We start from the raw sequence: 15,643 nt of genomic DNA on the forward strand, positions 1-15,643 counted from the left end.
TCCAGTTGCCTTGGAAAACGAAAGCACCTTTGGGACAACCATGACCTAGATGACTAAGAATCTTCATAGACAGATAGATTCTATCTATCTATCTATCTATCTATCTATCTATCTATCTATCTATCTATCTATCTATCTATCTTGATGTTATTTATTTATTTATGAGGCATGCAATCCTATTAGTCATTTTGATAATTGCATTTATCACTTTCCAAATGAGCTCTTTTAGAAAAAGCTTTTAAAAAGCCATTGCTTTTTTTAAAAAAAAAAATCATAGAGTATTTTAATTGAGCTAAAAGAAACTTTAAAAAATTGGGAACGGCACTTTCTTTTTATTTTTTCTTACTGTCTGTCCAATAGTGCTACACAGGAAAAAGGAGATTTTCTGTTTCCAAAAACAGAAATGGAAGAAAACGGTTCCAAGACTACATGCAGTGTTTAATTTCCTGTTTCCAGCCAAAGTAATAATATAATTAGGTTATACTTAACTTTTTTTGCCAATATTTTAGTGGCTCACATGTATAATTTGTAATGTTCAACAAAATACTCCCATAGGATAGGAAATTTAGCATTTGCCAGATGTTTTGGACCACAGCTTCCATAATCCTCCAGATCCCTGAAATGCTTTTAGGGAATAATGGAAATTATGCCCAAAATCTGGAGATATCAGATTGTGTATCCCTGATGATTCTCCAATATCGATAAGCTTCATTTAAAAATGAATTTGTTTATATACTACCTTTATTTTTTAAATAAATAACTCAAGGTGGCAAACACACACAATATTCCTTCCTCTTTTTATTTTCCCCACAATAACAACTCTAAGGTGTGTTGGTCTGAGAGACAGTGACTTGCCCAAAGTCACCCAACTAGCTTTCATTCCTAAGATATGACTAAAATTTACGGTATTTGGGTTTCTAGCCTGGTGCCTTGACTGCGAGACCAAGTTGACACAAATTCTGCAGTCCTTCTAATTCTTCAGGCTCCTAAATACTTCAGGAATGATTGTTACTACTGTATAAAGAAATAGAACAATGATTTCTGGTTTGCCATCACGGCTGCTGCGGACACTGGAAGGCGAGCTCCGTCTTCGCGTTCGGTTTTACTCTGCTGGGGAATCCTGGAAAGGGTTGAAAGTCACCCTTTAGGGGTGACAAGCAAGGAAGGGATCCCTGCTTGATCGTAGGAGGGCAGTAGCCCTTCTGCTCAATCTGGGGCAGCCCTCCAAACTGGAGGAGGAAAGACTGGCCATAATAATATGGCCTGTCACTAGGCTGCAGACAGCCGAAGTCAAACTTACCACCAAGCACTTTAAAAGCAACACAGATGAAACTGGGTGAGATCCAATCTTCTCTTTATCCTAAGTACTTCCTTTTCCTGTAAAAACTACCTGAAGTATCTTTCGCCCTGTGAGGACAGAGGGAAGGGAATTTCTATCCCATCCTCTAAGAATAGTGGCGGCTGACTACCCAGGGGAATTAAAGCACTAAAAGAACAACTTTAATTGGATTTATATGTTCCTGAAACTTGGGGACCAAAGAATTTCCTATTTTTATTGGAGACTTTTGCTTTTATCTACAAAAAAGAAATGAAATTGGAAAAGGATTATAAAAATTTTGGAAAAGGATTATAAAAATTTTGGACTTAAAAAAACCTTAAATGGCATTGGTGACATCTTGTGGTGAAGTTTAGTATTACAACTTGTTATTTCCTAAAAGAGACTTGGTCGAAGCCCAGACCTTAAATAAGACTCATCTGAATGTAAACCTTTACTGACTTTCAGAGTTATATGTGGGGAATTGCTTTCTTATCTCTTTATTTGAGGAATATTGGTTACTATATGAGATGACTATAAAATCTTGCTTATATGAGATGACTATAAAATCTTGCTTAACAAACAATTTCTCCTATAAAGACTATTTATTAACATGTGAAAGAGATGGATGAAGACCAGGAAAAGATCTTTTCCATGTTGAAAGCAATACATGAAACCATTTTTTCAGTTTATGATAAAATAAGACCTAATATAAAAGATCAAGATGCCAGCTTAGATACACAAACCCAAACTTTGACTACAACCAAAGAACTAACAACGCAGAAGAAGTGGAACAATCAAATATTAAGAAAGAGGACTCAACTGACCAACAAATATAATTAATGGAAAATCCAGAAAAGGGAGTGACAACACTGAAAATTGAAAACATTTTCTATATAAATCAGAAGAAATTTGAAAAAGAAGAACAGATGAAATGGAAGATAAACATATTAAGGCAATCATGGGGAATTGGAATAATAGGAAGATAACTTAATGAATATAAATGGGGTAGTCCCTCCCAAAAAATGGCAATTAAATGGTCTCCTTTATTTCAAATAACATATATAATAATAGAGGGAGATCTATTTGATGATCTAAAAGCACTGATATGGAAGCCTAGTTGGCAAAGGGAGAAAATCAGAATAAGGCTGAAGAAAATTGGGGTTTGGTTTATTAGAGGGAATTTCATATTACTAATTAGAGGGTTAAAGGGGAGATAAGGGGAATTCTGGTCATTAGTTTTAAAATATTTGGAAATTAGTTGAAAATAAGAATTTTATCTGTTTAATATTTAAACATTAGACCTAAAAGAAAAAAAATATAACGAATATGTTTGATTTATTGATTAACCCAGGTAATATATATAATGGTTTTGATTTAATAAAGGGGATATTGTATTATTAAGTAGATGATTTAATATGGTGGGAAATAGATAACTTTTAGGAAATAGAACAAGATTATATTGAAATGTGTATTTTGGATATTAGATTCTGTTATGAATTGAGATAAGGGAAATCTTGATTACCTAAAGTCTGAAAATTATAACTGTCAAAGGTTAAATTGGAATATGGATGGGAAACTAAAAATTGGTGAAAAATTAATAACAGGATATGGATTGTTTATGAAGATTGAATGTAAAAAATAATTAAGATACTTATAAGCTAAAAATTTATTGATAAATATAATGTTGTTTTTACTGAGTTTATATAATAAGAACTGTATTAGCTTAAATATGAGACAGTAAATGTTAAGGGAAAAAGAGAGGAAATATTTGATGTTGTAACTTGAGATTTGTACTAAAGATTTTGTTATCGAATTATTGATTAACCCAGCCACCACGTTGCTTTTTAATACTTAAATGTAAAATTGGAAAATTAATAAAATATTATCTATAAAAAAAGAAATGGAACAACTACTTTGAAATGTTCTCTACAGGTTTTCCTTTTGTTTTTCAAGCTCTAGAAATGAATCTTTCCTCCACAGTTTATCCTCTATCAAATGTCTATGGAGATTCTCAATCATCCAGGTCATGATTGTCCAAAAGTTGCTTTTCCAAAAGGCAACTGGACTTTCTTGGGCTTTTTTTTTTTTTTTTTTGAAAATGTTTCATTTCTCATCCAAGAAGCTTCTTCAGTTCTAAAGAATTTCACTTCTGTTCACTTCTGAATTGAAGAAGCTTCTTGGATGAAAGTCTGTGGAGATTCTCAGTCATCCAGGTATGGTTGTCCCAAAGGTGCTATTTTTCAGGAAGCAACTGGACTTTTTTCTTTTTCTTAGAAGACGTTTCACTTCTCATCCAAGAAGCTTCTTCAGCTTTGACTAGATGGTGGGGAATGGAAGGATTTATATTGCTTGCAGACAGCTGATCATTTACATTCTTTTAGCGAGTCCTTGGGGCCATTTGGAGGTTTACTTGTGTCCTCAGGGTCACCTGAGTAGTACAAATGTGTGTGGAGCCTTATCCATAGACATTTAGCTCTGCACTTTGGGATGAACACCCTTCGAATGGTGCGAGAGTATGAATGGATTTCCAGAAAATATTGCAGATTACAGAAACCATTTGTGCTTCAGTTTAAGATTCAGACAACACAGACTCATCCTCAACAACTTGCGTCTGTCTTCAATAATGAAGGGATACAGGACAGAAAACATCCTGCAGCCAAGAAGGTTCCACATACATTTGCACTACTCGGGTGACTTAGAGACACATATAATTCATCTGACTTAGAGACACATACCTACACCTTAGCTTGACTGAAAATCATATGACAGCAGGATTTGAACATGGACAATGATGTACTTTTCTAATGTGTCTCACAGTTATAATTCTTTTACTAAAGAAACAAACCCCCACTCCAGAGCACAACTGCTTAATGCCATTTTGAAATAAGATCAGCCACTAAACAACAATTCCTGTTTGTCTGTCTATGGCAGGGGATCTCAACCTTGGCAACTTTAAGACTTGTGGACTTCAACTCCCAGAATTCCTCAGCCAGCAAAGCTGGCTGAGGAATTCTGGGAGTTGAAGTCCACAAGTCTTAAAGTTGCCAAGGTTGAGAACCCCTGGTCTATGGACAGGGAGCTGTTCCAATGAGCAGCTTCATGTTTTTAAATTCTATCATTCAAATATTAAAAGAAAAAATGCAAACAAAATTCTAGTTTTACAACTCAAAATAAGAATAATTATAATTTGCAAAATACTACCATCAAAATCCAATATTTTCTAGCTGATCTTTCAACCATTAAAACTTATGAAATAACTGATCATTGCCAAACATGCCATTGTTTTTCACTGTCATACAATTTTCAAAGTCTTTGATAGGATATGCCAGCTATCAAACCATATTTAATAAGATGAACATTAACTATCAAACCCTGACAAATATCAAGAATTAAAACTTAATAGCACAATCAAATATTGAAATAAAAGAAGCTGCTTTCAGAAAAGACGCACAAAAAGATGGCATGTTATTCCATATTAAACAAAAGGATTAAACATCAAAATCTGGAATTCATCAAACACATTGCAATCACAACAGAAATTAAAACTCAGGATGTAAAGAAAAAAGCTCCATGACTAACAAGGATGTTGATGTTCTGAACAGATGGTTGAGTTATTGATCTATCTATCTGCTGTAAAGACAATATAAAAATGAACACAAAGTAATATAGAAATAAATAAAACAAAGTAAGGAAAAAAGGAAAAAAAATAGAACTTTCCTGCTTAGAACTTTTAAGCCTTCATCAAATCTTGATCAGTAACCTTTGTGGTTTAAAAAGGCCTTTGATTCCCCAATTCAGGGTGCCTGAATATGCTTGGCTGACATCAGAAGTCAATGTTTGGGCACTTGACTTTAAAAAGACTTGAGCCTTGAACTCAGCCCAAGCAGGAGTGTGTCTTATAAATAAGGCCTGCATTCTTTCCTAATCAATTTGTGTTACCAGATGATATTTCCAACTGTATTAGGTAGCTCTTACTATCCATGATCCCATTATCATCATCATCATCTTCATCGCCGTTGTTGTTGTTGTCATCATTGTCGTCATCATCGTTGTTATATATAATTATATATGTTGTTATATATAATTATTATTATTAATTGCAGTCAGCCAGATGTTCAGATTGGATTTGGCATTTTTGTTACTGATTGAGTCCTTACCAAGGACCTGGGACAGGCAATTGTGGATGTTTGAATTGATGGTATTATAGATATCGTCACAGGATGGAAGCTATTCCTAGTAAGGCTGCCTTTTGCAATTGACTGATGGCAAATTTGTCAATGCCAATGGTGTCCAAGTGGTGTTTCAGTTGTTTTGGGATTGCACCCAAGGCGCCTATTACTATTGGTACTACCCTTGCTTGCCTTTGCACAGTCATTCTCTTTCTATTTGTAGGTCTTTGTATTTTGTTATCTTCTCCAGTTCTTTCTCTTTTAGTCTGCTGTCTCCAGGCACTGCTACGTCCATTATCCAGACTTTTTTGTCTTTCTTATTGACAATTGTTAAGTGTTATGTGGCAGGTTCTTGTCTGTTTGAATTCTAAAGTCCCAGAACAATTTAACATTTTCATTTTCTATAACTTTCTCTATTTTATGGTCCCACCAGTTCTTGCTTGCAGGCAAATTATATTTCTTGCTGATCTTCCAATGCACGATGCTGCTACTTTATCATGCCGCTGCTGGTAGTCAGTCTGTACAATCTTCTTGCAACAGCTTACCAAGTGGTCCACTGTTTCTTCAGCTTCTTTGCATAGGCGGCACTTACTGTCTGTTGCTGTCTTCTCAATTTTGACTTTATATGCATTTGTCCTTAAGGCTTGGTCTTGTGCAGCCAGAATTAATCCCTCGGTCTCTTTCTTCAATTTTCCTGTGCTTAGCCATTGCCAGGTCTTGTTATTATCTGCTTTCCCAGCTATTTTTTTTAATGTATTGGCCATGTAGTGCTTTGTCTTCCCATGCCTCTATTCTGTTCTTCATTTGATCTTTCTTGTAGGCCAGTTTGGTCTCTCCGGTAGTCAGTAAGCCTTCCTGATATACTAATTTCAGTGCATCTTCATCATTGTTCTTCAGATATTCTTCCAAAGCCATTTTTTCTTCTTCAACCATCTGATGTACTTGTATCATTCCACGCCCACCTATTTGCCTTGGTAGATAAAGTCTGTCAATGTCACTGCATGGATGAAGGGCATGATTCATTGTCATTATTTTTCTGGTCTGCCTATCCATTGCTTTTAGTTCTGCTTGAGTCCAGTCCACTATTCCAGCTGTGTACCTAATGACTGGGATTGCCCAGGTGTTGATTGCCTTTATGGTATTTCCTCCATTGAGTTTGGACTTTAAGATCTTCTTCACTCTCTTGATGTATTCACCTCTAATCTTTTTCTTGACTTCAGTGTGCTTGATGTTGTCAGCTTGAAGGATACCCAAGTATTTGTAGTACTCTTCCTCATCCAGACTCTTAATGTTATTTTCGTGGGGCATCTTGATTCCTTCAGTTTTCACTATTTTTCCTTGTTTGATAGTAAGTGTGGCACATTTGTCCAAGCCAAACTCCATTACAATATCTTGGCTATATATACGGACAGTGTTGAGCAGCGATTCTATTTCAGATGATGTTTTTCCATACAGCTTCAGATCATCCATGTAAAGGAGGTGGGATAGTCTGGCAGATGTTTTTGATGTTTGATAGCCATGTCCTGAGTTATTCAGTATTGTTGACAGAGGAAACAGTGCAATAACAAATAGTAATGGTGATAATGAATCTCCTTGAAATATTCCTCTCTTGATATTAACCTCTCCCAGCCTCTCACCATTGATCTGCAACTGTGTCTTCCATTGTGCCATCGATCTTTGCACAAATTTTCTAATGTTTCTACTGACTCCTGTTATTTCTAGGCACTTTATTATCCACTCATGTGGCAGAGAGTCAAATGCCTTTTTGTAGTCAATCCATGCCACATTCAGGTTGGTCTTCCTTTTCTTGCAGTTTTCCAAGATCATTTTGTCTATCAGGAGTTGATCTTTTGTTCCTCTGCTATTGGGGCAGTTTTCCTTTCTGCTCAGGTGGAAATAGATTGATAGATGCTGTTTCAACTAGATGCTGTTGTACTCAGCTACCACACCAGTTAGTAATTTGAAAGTTGTTGGTAAGCAGGTAATTGGCCTGTAGTTGCCTGGTGTTGCCCCTTTTGCTGGATTTTTCATTATTAGGTAGGTTTTCCCAGTTGTTAGCCACTTTTCAATTTCTCCTCCTTGTAGTATATTGTTGAACTGCTTGGCAATGAGTGGGTGTATAACAGTTAGATGTTTCAACCAAAATCCATGCAGTTCATCTTCACCTGGTGCTGACCAATTTTTGATTTTCCTTGCTCTTTTTTCTACCATTTTTGTTGTTATTACTAGTTCTTTCATTTCAACTTCTGTTTTATTTGCATCCACCTCTTTTAACCAAGACGCATCCTTGTTGTATTTCTTTGGGTTATCCCATATCTGCTTCCAGAACTGCACTGTTTCTTCCTTGTCAGGTACTGACTGATTCCTTGCAGTTTCTCCATTGATGGATTGGTAGAAACATTTCTGATTGGATTGAAATTGGAGGTTCTGCCTATAGTTTGCAATTCGAGCTTCATATCTACTGATTTTCCTGGCTATAGCTGTTATTTGTTGCTTTATTATTTCCAGTGCTTCCTTTATCTTCTTTGTTTCTAAGTGGTATTTCTTGATTAGGTATTGTTTGGTCTTCTTGTTCTTCAGCTTCTTTTCTTTCATCTGTTCTGGCTTTGCATGTGATCTTAACTTGCTGATCTTATTTTCTAGTCTAACCTTCCATTTTTGTGGTGCACTGTTTGTTTGTTTTTCTTCTTTGTTGATTTTGCATCCCAGGTATTCAGTTATAACTGCAGCTGTGCTGTACATTAGTTGGTTTGTTTCTTGTAGTGAATTGGTGCTTATACTTGATATTGCAGTATTTGCATCTTTTAATGCTTGTGCTAGCTGTTTCTTTGGAACAAGCTTCAATGCAGGCAGCCTTATTCTGTTGTTTTTGTGCTGTTCTAGATGCTCAATTATTCTTTGTTTCAATTCTTTTATTTCTTTAGTTAGAGGGTTTTGTTCTTCCTGAGGAAGAGGTGCCTGGTTTCCAAATTAGAACAGTTGTATATCTCTGCTGGATTCCTTCACTGCCAACTCCCTCTGGTTTGCCTCTAAATTCTGAATTACTTCTGCTAAAGCTTTGATTTCTTTGCCCTGGGTAAACCTTTGCAGTTCGTCCAATTCTGTTTCTGTGAATACTTTATTTCATATTATAAATTGGCGTTGATCTGCTAGTCTCTGTTCTGTTATTTCTGATTCTGGATGTTGTTCTTTCCAGAACTGGTGCATTCATTTTAGATATCCTCTTCTTGTTGGACTTGATCTGTAGTAACAGGTCATTATTTCTTTGTTTTCAATCACTGTGTATCTGCGACGGGTAAACACCTTTTCTTCCAGTAGTTTTGCAGCTGCTGGCCCTGGTTGCTCAGCCAACAGTCCTCAGTCTTGTAACCCATTTTTTACCAGATATCCAGGAACTCCAATATCTAGCACGGACCTTGTTAACACGGGCGACATCTGAGCCAGTATGGCATTCTGAAATTTACATCTCGCCATATTTTTTATGGGAGAGACACTCTTTGTCTGACTCCTCTGATGAGACCTGTCCAGTATGGTTGAACCTCTGGTATAGCTCTCATCTTCCTCAGAGTGCACAAGCCCCACAACCACGTCAAGGTAGTGCCTCACTGGGGGTCAAGGTTATTATTATTATTATTGTTGTTATTATTATTATTATTGTGGATCATCACACAGTCAGCCAGATGTTCAGACTGGATTTGGCATTTTGTCTACTTATCGAGTCCTTACCAAGGACCTGGGATAGGCAGATGTGGATGTTTGATGTTATTACAGATATCGTCACAGGATGGAGGCGGTTCCTAGTAAGGCCGTGCAACAACTGGAGCACCACTTGAACACCATTGGCATTGACAAATTCACCATTATTATTATTATTATTATTATTGGTTTGGGGTTCATTTTAGTATACAGTAGATGACTTTTGTAAAGGAGGTGTCTTTGCATGGCTTTATTATCCGTGCATAGCTGAATTAGAAGCTCCATGACTAATAGGGTTACCTGTTCTCTAACTGACCCCACTCTGACTTTGTCTGTGCTCTGGCCTGATTTTTATGTGCTTGGTTGGTAATCCAACCTTCTGCCTACTTAGCCTTGGAACTGGAATATGTTTTATTTATCACTTCATCTTCTTTCCATGACAGGCAGTTTGAAACAAACTTTATTGAACCCTGATCACCTCTGACCTAGGATAGGGATTTGCTAATACTGTCATGTTCCCAGAATACTTTTTAAAATAAGAATCTAATGGTGTAGATTACAAATGGCTTTTAAGATTACCGATCTAAAATTGTGGGCAGAGAAATTCTCTACATTTTTCCCTAGGGGAAATAGAGATTTTTCCAAAGTTTCTCAAGGGCAAGACTTCACTTTAGTGCTGCTATTGAAAAAGGCCAAAGGAAGAAGTTTTCTCTGGGTGATTTCCTAGGGATTAACGGAACAATGGGAAGTCCGGGAAGATATAGGTTTGTTAGAGATATGACTGTAACATAAAAATAGGCTGATCATACAAGGTCATTAGCCTTGTAATTCCCATCCATCAAGTTGACAACAAAATATATGAAAAGGTTACAGTTGGAATAACAAAGGCCATTCAGTTACTTTCAGGGCAGAGCTTCTGAAAACCATAACAAGTTGTATATAATGGCTCCCACCTTCCCATCCCTCCCTTGGACTCTTTTGGTTGATGCCAAATCTGAAACCAAAGTGGGCAGATGTCTGAAAAGCTTTCCTTAACTATATCTCCATGCATCTGCATGCACAGACAACAGTTCCACTGGAAATGACAGTAAAGCAACTGCATAGCAAAGCAATTATGCAGGCACGCACATGCACATAGGACAGCCAAGAACAGCTTTCAAAGCAAACTTGAAGTCTTTCCAACTTGCGGTAGTGCTTTGAGGCAGTTTGCTTTGCTGCAGTAATACGCTTTGATGAGCTCCTCATTCAGATGTTTTGCATAGTTCTATATCATAATACCAATTACCAAAACACAACTTCCTTTAGTTTCCTGTTATGTTTCCCAGAAGGATATTGTTCTGAATCTTATTAATTTAAAAATGGAAAACAGCACAAAGCACTAAACTATTTTAGGCTTTGAAATGCATCAAATACGTGATCAAAACCCATTGTTGTGAAATCAGATCAGCCTTCAGAACAGAAGGCTGTTCTGTTAATTGAAGGATAAAAACTGAAGCTGAAACTATTCTTGGAATGATTTTCAAATGTGAATATCAAGTATTCACATTGTTTCATAAATGGTGGCATTAGAATAGTCACCCTCTGAGAAACATCCTTGTCAGCTTTAACTGATATTGAGTTAGATATTTTGCCATCATTGGAATTTATATAATGGCCAGCTAACTGTGATTTAGCCTTACAATTCTCCAAAATGAAAGAATGGCTAACTAAATGATTAACAAAAACTGAGCCAAGAATTACCAACATTAAGTTGTCTAAATAAATTAAAGCTTTACAAAGAATAAAATAGTAAACATTTTTGTGAGGTAATGTCTGATACACATGAAAGAGTAGTCTGACTTGGGACAAATTGATTACGTACCTGTTTTTATTAATTTGTTCTTCTTTATATTTAATATAAAGGTTGAGCAGCAGTTAGAGTGCAGTACTGCAGGCCACTTTAGCTGACTGTGTTCAGCAGGTCAACGGTTCAAATCTCACCGGCTCAAGGTTGACTCAGCCTTCCATCCTTCCGGGGTAGGTAAAATGAGGACCCAGATTGTTGGGGGCAATGTAAATATATATATATATATATATATATATATATATATATATATATATATATGTGTGTGTGTGTGTGTGTGTGTGTGTGTGTGTGTGTGTGTGTGTGTGTACACCGCTTAGAGAGTGCTTGCACTTAAAGCGGTATATAAGTCTCATAAATAAATAAATAATATTAGTTCAATTTTTTCACTGCTCCTTGACTTTCATTACTAGAGTATTTACAGCTTACAGAATATAGTAGTGTTATCAAGATAGCATGGATTACTGAGTTTCTTTCTATAATTTTAAAACTAAGTTCATCTTCCAATCCAGTTCCCTTAATATATATTCACCATATAGACCACATAGGTTGAATTAATAAGGGAAGAGTGTGTAGCCTTATTTTACTTACTAGTCTGTTTTGCCATGTTCCATTTGTATTGTGCTTTTCTGACCTGTGTGTAAATATCACATGAAGACAATGATTTCCATATTTCATGGCTTGACATGATTGACATAATCAAAGGCCGATAAATTAAGCACATGTTGACTTATTTTGGGTCTCCTTTGCCTTTTTTAGTTATTCAGTGTGCATTAGCAATAATATTTCTTGCTCTTAGGCCTTTTGTAAAGTCAGTTTGAACATCTGGCTTCTCCCCATCCACGTAATCTATATTGGATAACTTTCTTGGTTATTTGGTAGCATGTGAAATTAAGGATACTATTCAATAGTTTGCACATTTTGTTAAGTCTCCTTTTGTTGTTATTTTTATATAGACTGACATATGTCAATCTATCGGCCACTGTGTTGTTCTCCAGATTTGATGGCATAGTTAGAACATTTACAGATTCCTTTTCTGTTGCTTGCTATACTCCTCTTGCCATTTAATCAATTCCTGTAGACTTTATAATGATTAGAGTACTGATGTAACTTCATCTTCTAATATTACAGTAGCAATTCTTGTAAGGCAGGTGTGTCAAACTGCCGGCCCGTGGGCCGGTTTCATCATACCGGAGCCGCGCCCACCCCATTGCCGGCAATGGCAAAAAAGCTCTGATACGTTGTGCGATGTCACGTGACGTCGCGAGTTTGACATATCTGTTGTAAGATATCTTGGATGTTGACATCTCTATTATATAGAACTATAGAGTACTGCTATTGTTGTTTGCTCTTCTAGTGTCTATTGATATTGTTTAATGTATCAGTCTGAGTTGGGAACTTCCTTCTGAATTTGGAGATCTTTTGGAAGACTTTCTTTGTTTTCGTATCTATTTCTATCTTTGATGTCTTTACTGATGTTATTGTAATACTCTTTGTCTCTTCTAACAGCTATCTGAAATTCTTTGTTAAATTCCTTCCAGACATTTTTGTCTTTTTTTTTTTTGGCTCCTCTTCTCTTTTTGGCATCTGTTTTGGTATCTCGTTTGCTTTCTTCTGTTTCTTGGCCTTTGCAATCTCTTTTGAGAGTCATCCTTAATAAATTCTTTGATTCCATTCCAGTTTATTTTGCTCCCCATCAGTAAGGTTTAGAATTTTCAAGCTACTCCTGATATTCTCTTTGAAAATGGTGGGAATATGCTCAAAATCATAGCATGGAAATGATCTTTTTTCTGCTACTTTAGCTTAACCTGGAGTTTACACATGAATGGTTAAAATCCACAGTTCCTGGCCATTTTTTTGCTATTATAATTGAGCTCTTTCTCTACCATCTATCACTAATATAATCAATTTGATTTCTGTGTACTCGGTCTGATGATGTCCATGTATTACAAATTAGTTTGGTTCTTTGAAAAATGTGTAAGCTATGAGGAAGTTACCAGATCAACAGGAATGTTGATATATCATTCTGCTTATTTTCTGTTTCCTTTGTTATATACACCAACTATGTTTTTCTCTTGCTGTTTCCAACTTTGGCATTTTACTGTCCAACCACAAACAGCATATTTTGCTTCTGTGTTCTGTTGATTTCAGATTGAAATTGATGATAAGATGCTTCATCCTGCTCTTTCTCTGCATCAATAGTTGGAACATAATCTTGAATAATCATCATATTAAAGCATTATCTGAAAAATCTAATTGATATTATTGTCACTGAGTGCATGTTTCATGTTTTAGCATATTAAGCTTTTTTCCCTTTTATACTACAAGTTGTCAATTTAATTCTGTCTTTGCAACTTCAGATTTTCTTTTCCTACATGGCAGCACTAGCAACTTAGATGTCCTGAAGGCTCTTTTCCAGTCATTTCATAAACACAATACTTTAACAATTCTTCAGCTCCTTCACAGTAGATGTAGAATGCCATCTGATCCAACAGATCATCTGGCCCTACATTGTCAATCACTTTATATTGTCTATCCATGTGGTTTACTTAATTTATGATTGCCTTTTTCTGTGTAGTATGAGTTGATCCTTTTATAAGAGATGATTTGCATCCATCAAAGAAAGGGACTGAGTTACTTGGCATTAAATTCACAGATTTTTTGGAGAAATATTTAAACTGAACAACAGGGACAGTGAGCTAATTGATATAGAACATTCCTGCCCCTGGCAATCTAAAACTAATAAGGTTATCAGTACATGTAACGTAGATGTGTGTGCAGATAAGAATATCAACATTGCTGTCAAGCATAATCAAGCTTTTAATAATGAGTGCACTAATCAAACAGGTGGTAAGGAAGTAGGGGAACTCAGGCACCAAACAGGTTATGTAGAAAGTAAACACAGGGTCAGTCATAAAGGACTCAAATGTCTATACACCAATGCACAGAGTATGAGCAATAAACAGGGTGTTTTAGAAATTCAGGTAAATTAAGGCAGATACGATATTGCTGCCATTACGGAAACTTGATGGGATGAAACCTACAAATGGAATATACAGCTAGAGGGATTTAAATTATTTAAAAGAAACAGACCAAATAAAAGAGGAGGTGGAGTTGTACAATATATAAGAAATAACTACATCTCTACTGAAATAGAGCACAAAAATGATGAAAACTGTCTTGAATGCATTTGGTCAATATAAAAGGGGGGGGGAAATGACATTGCCATAGGCCACCCAACCAAAGAGAGGAAATAGGTGAACTTTTTGCTAGTCAGTTAACTAAAGTATGTAGGAAGCACATCATAATAGTAATAGAGGTATTTAATTATCCTGGGAGACAAACTCTCCACCAAGATTACTGACAAACCTAGCAGACAACTTTGCTTCCCCAAAAGCAGAGAAGGAAACTAGGGGATCATACTTAATTCTCACTAAAAGAGATGAAATGATAGAAAGTGTTGAAGCTACAGGAACCTTGGAGGGGAGTGATGATGCAATATTGGAATTCAACCAGTGGTGGGATTCAGCTGGTTTGCTCAATAGTAGTAACTGTGAGAGAGATCTCGGAGTCCTAGTGGACAATCACTTAAATATGAGCCAGCAGTGTGCTGCAGCTGCCAAAAGAGCCAACACAATACTAGGTTGCATTAATAGAGGGATAGAATCAAGATTGTGTGAAGTGTTAATACCACTGTCATGGTTCCAAAAGATGAAACTCTTCAAAGAACTTTGAGGCATTGTTTACCTTAAAGAATCTGTAATCGAGCAGCATAGCTTCGGTATTACATAGCTGAAGCCAAAATCTGACTTCCCCTTCCTTCAGCACAAAGATCAAAGCACAATTCTCTCCTACAACTAACAGTAACAAATCACATTCTCCAATTAGTTTGAAATGCTGGCTTCCCGCCCAATTTGTTATTGCCATACTTTATCAGCTCTTGTTACGATATTGTATGTCTAACTAACTCCCATCACATTCCTCCCCCTCCCCCAATATCATCTAATTCTAAGAATACAGTATAAGAAAGAAAAAGGCTGCATCTCCATCTGTTGTCAAAGCAAGAACATCCAAAGTTAGCAGCATTGACAACCACTTTACAATGCCTTGGTAAGGCCACACTTGGAATACTGCATCCAGTTTTGCTCACCATGATGTAAAAAAGATGTTGAGACTCTAGAAAGAGTACAGTGAAGAACAACAAAGATGATTAGGGGACTGGAGGCTAAAACTTACAAGGAACAGTTGTTGGAATTGGGTATGTCTAGTTTAATGAAGAGAAGGATGAGGGGGGACATGATAGTAGTGTTCCAATATCTCAGGGGCTGCCACAAAGAAGAGAGAGTCAAGCTATTCACCAAAGCACCTGAAGGCAAGACAAGAAGCAATGGATGGAAACTAACCAAAGAGAGAAGCAACCTAGAACTAAGGAGAAACTTTCTGACAGTTAGAACAATTAACCAGTGGAACAACTTGCCTCCAGAAGCTGTGAATGCTCCAACACTGGAAGTCTTTAAGAAGAGATTGGACAGCCATTTGTCTGAAATCATATAGGGTTTCCTTCCTAAGCAGGGGGTTGGACTAGATGACCTCCAAGGTCCCCTCCAACTTTACTAT

This window comes from Crotalus tigris, unplaced genomic scaffold, assembly GCF_016545835.1.
Source record: "Crotalus tigris isolate CLP2741 ecotype Arizona unplaced genomic scaffold, ASM1654583v1 scf7180000017742.2353718, whole genome shotgun sequence".
Taxonomy (NCBI): Eukaryota; Metazoa; Chordata; class Lepidosauria; order Squamata; family Viperidae; genus Crotalus; species Crotalus tigris.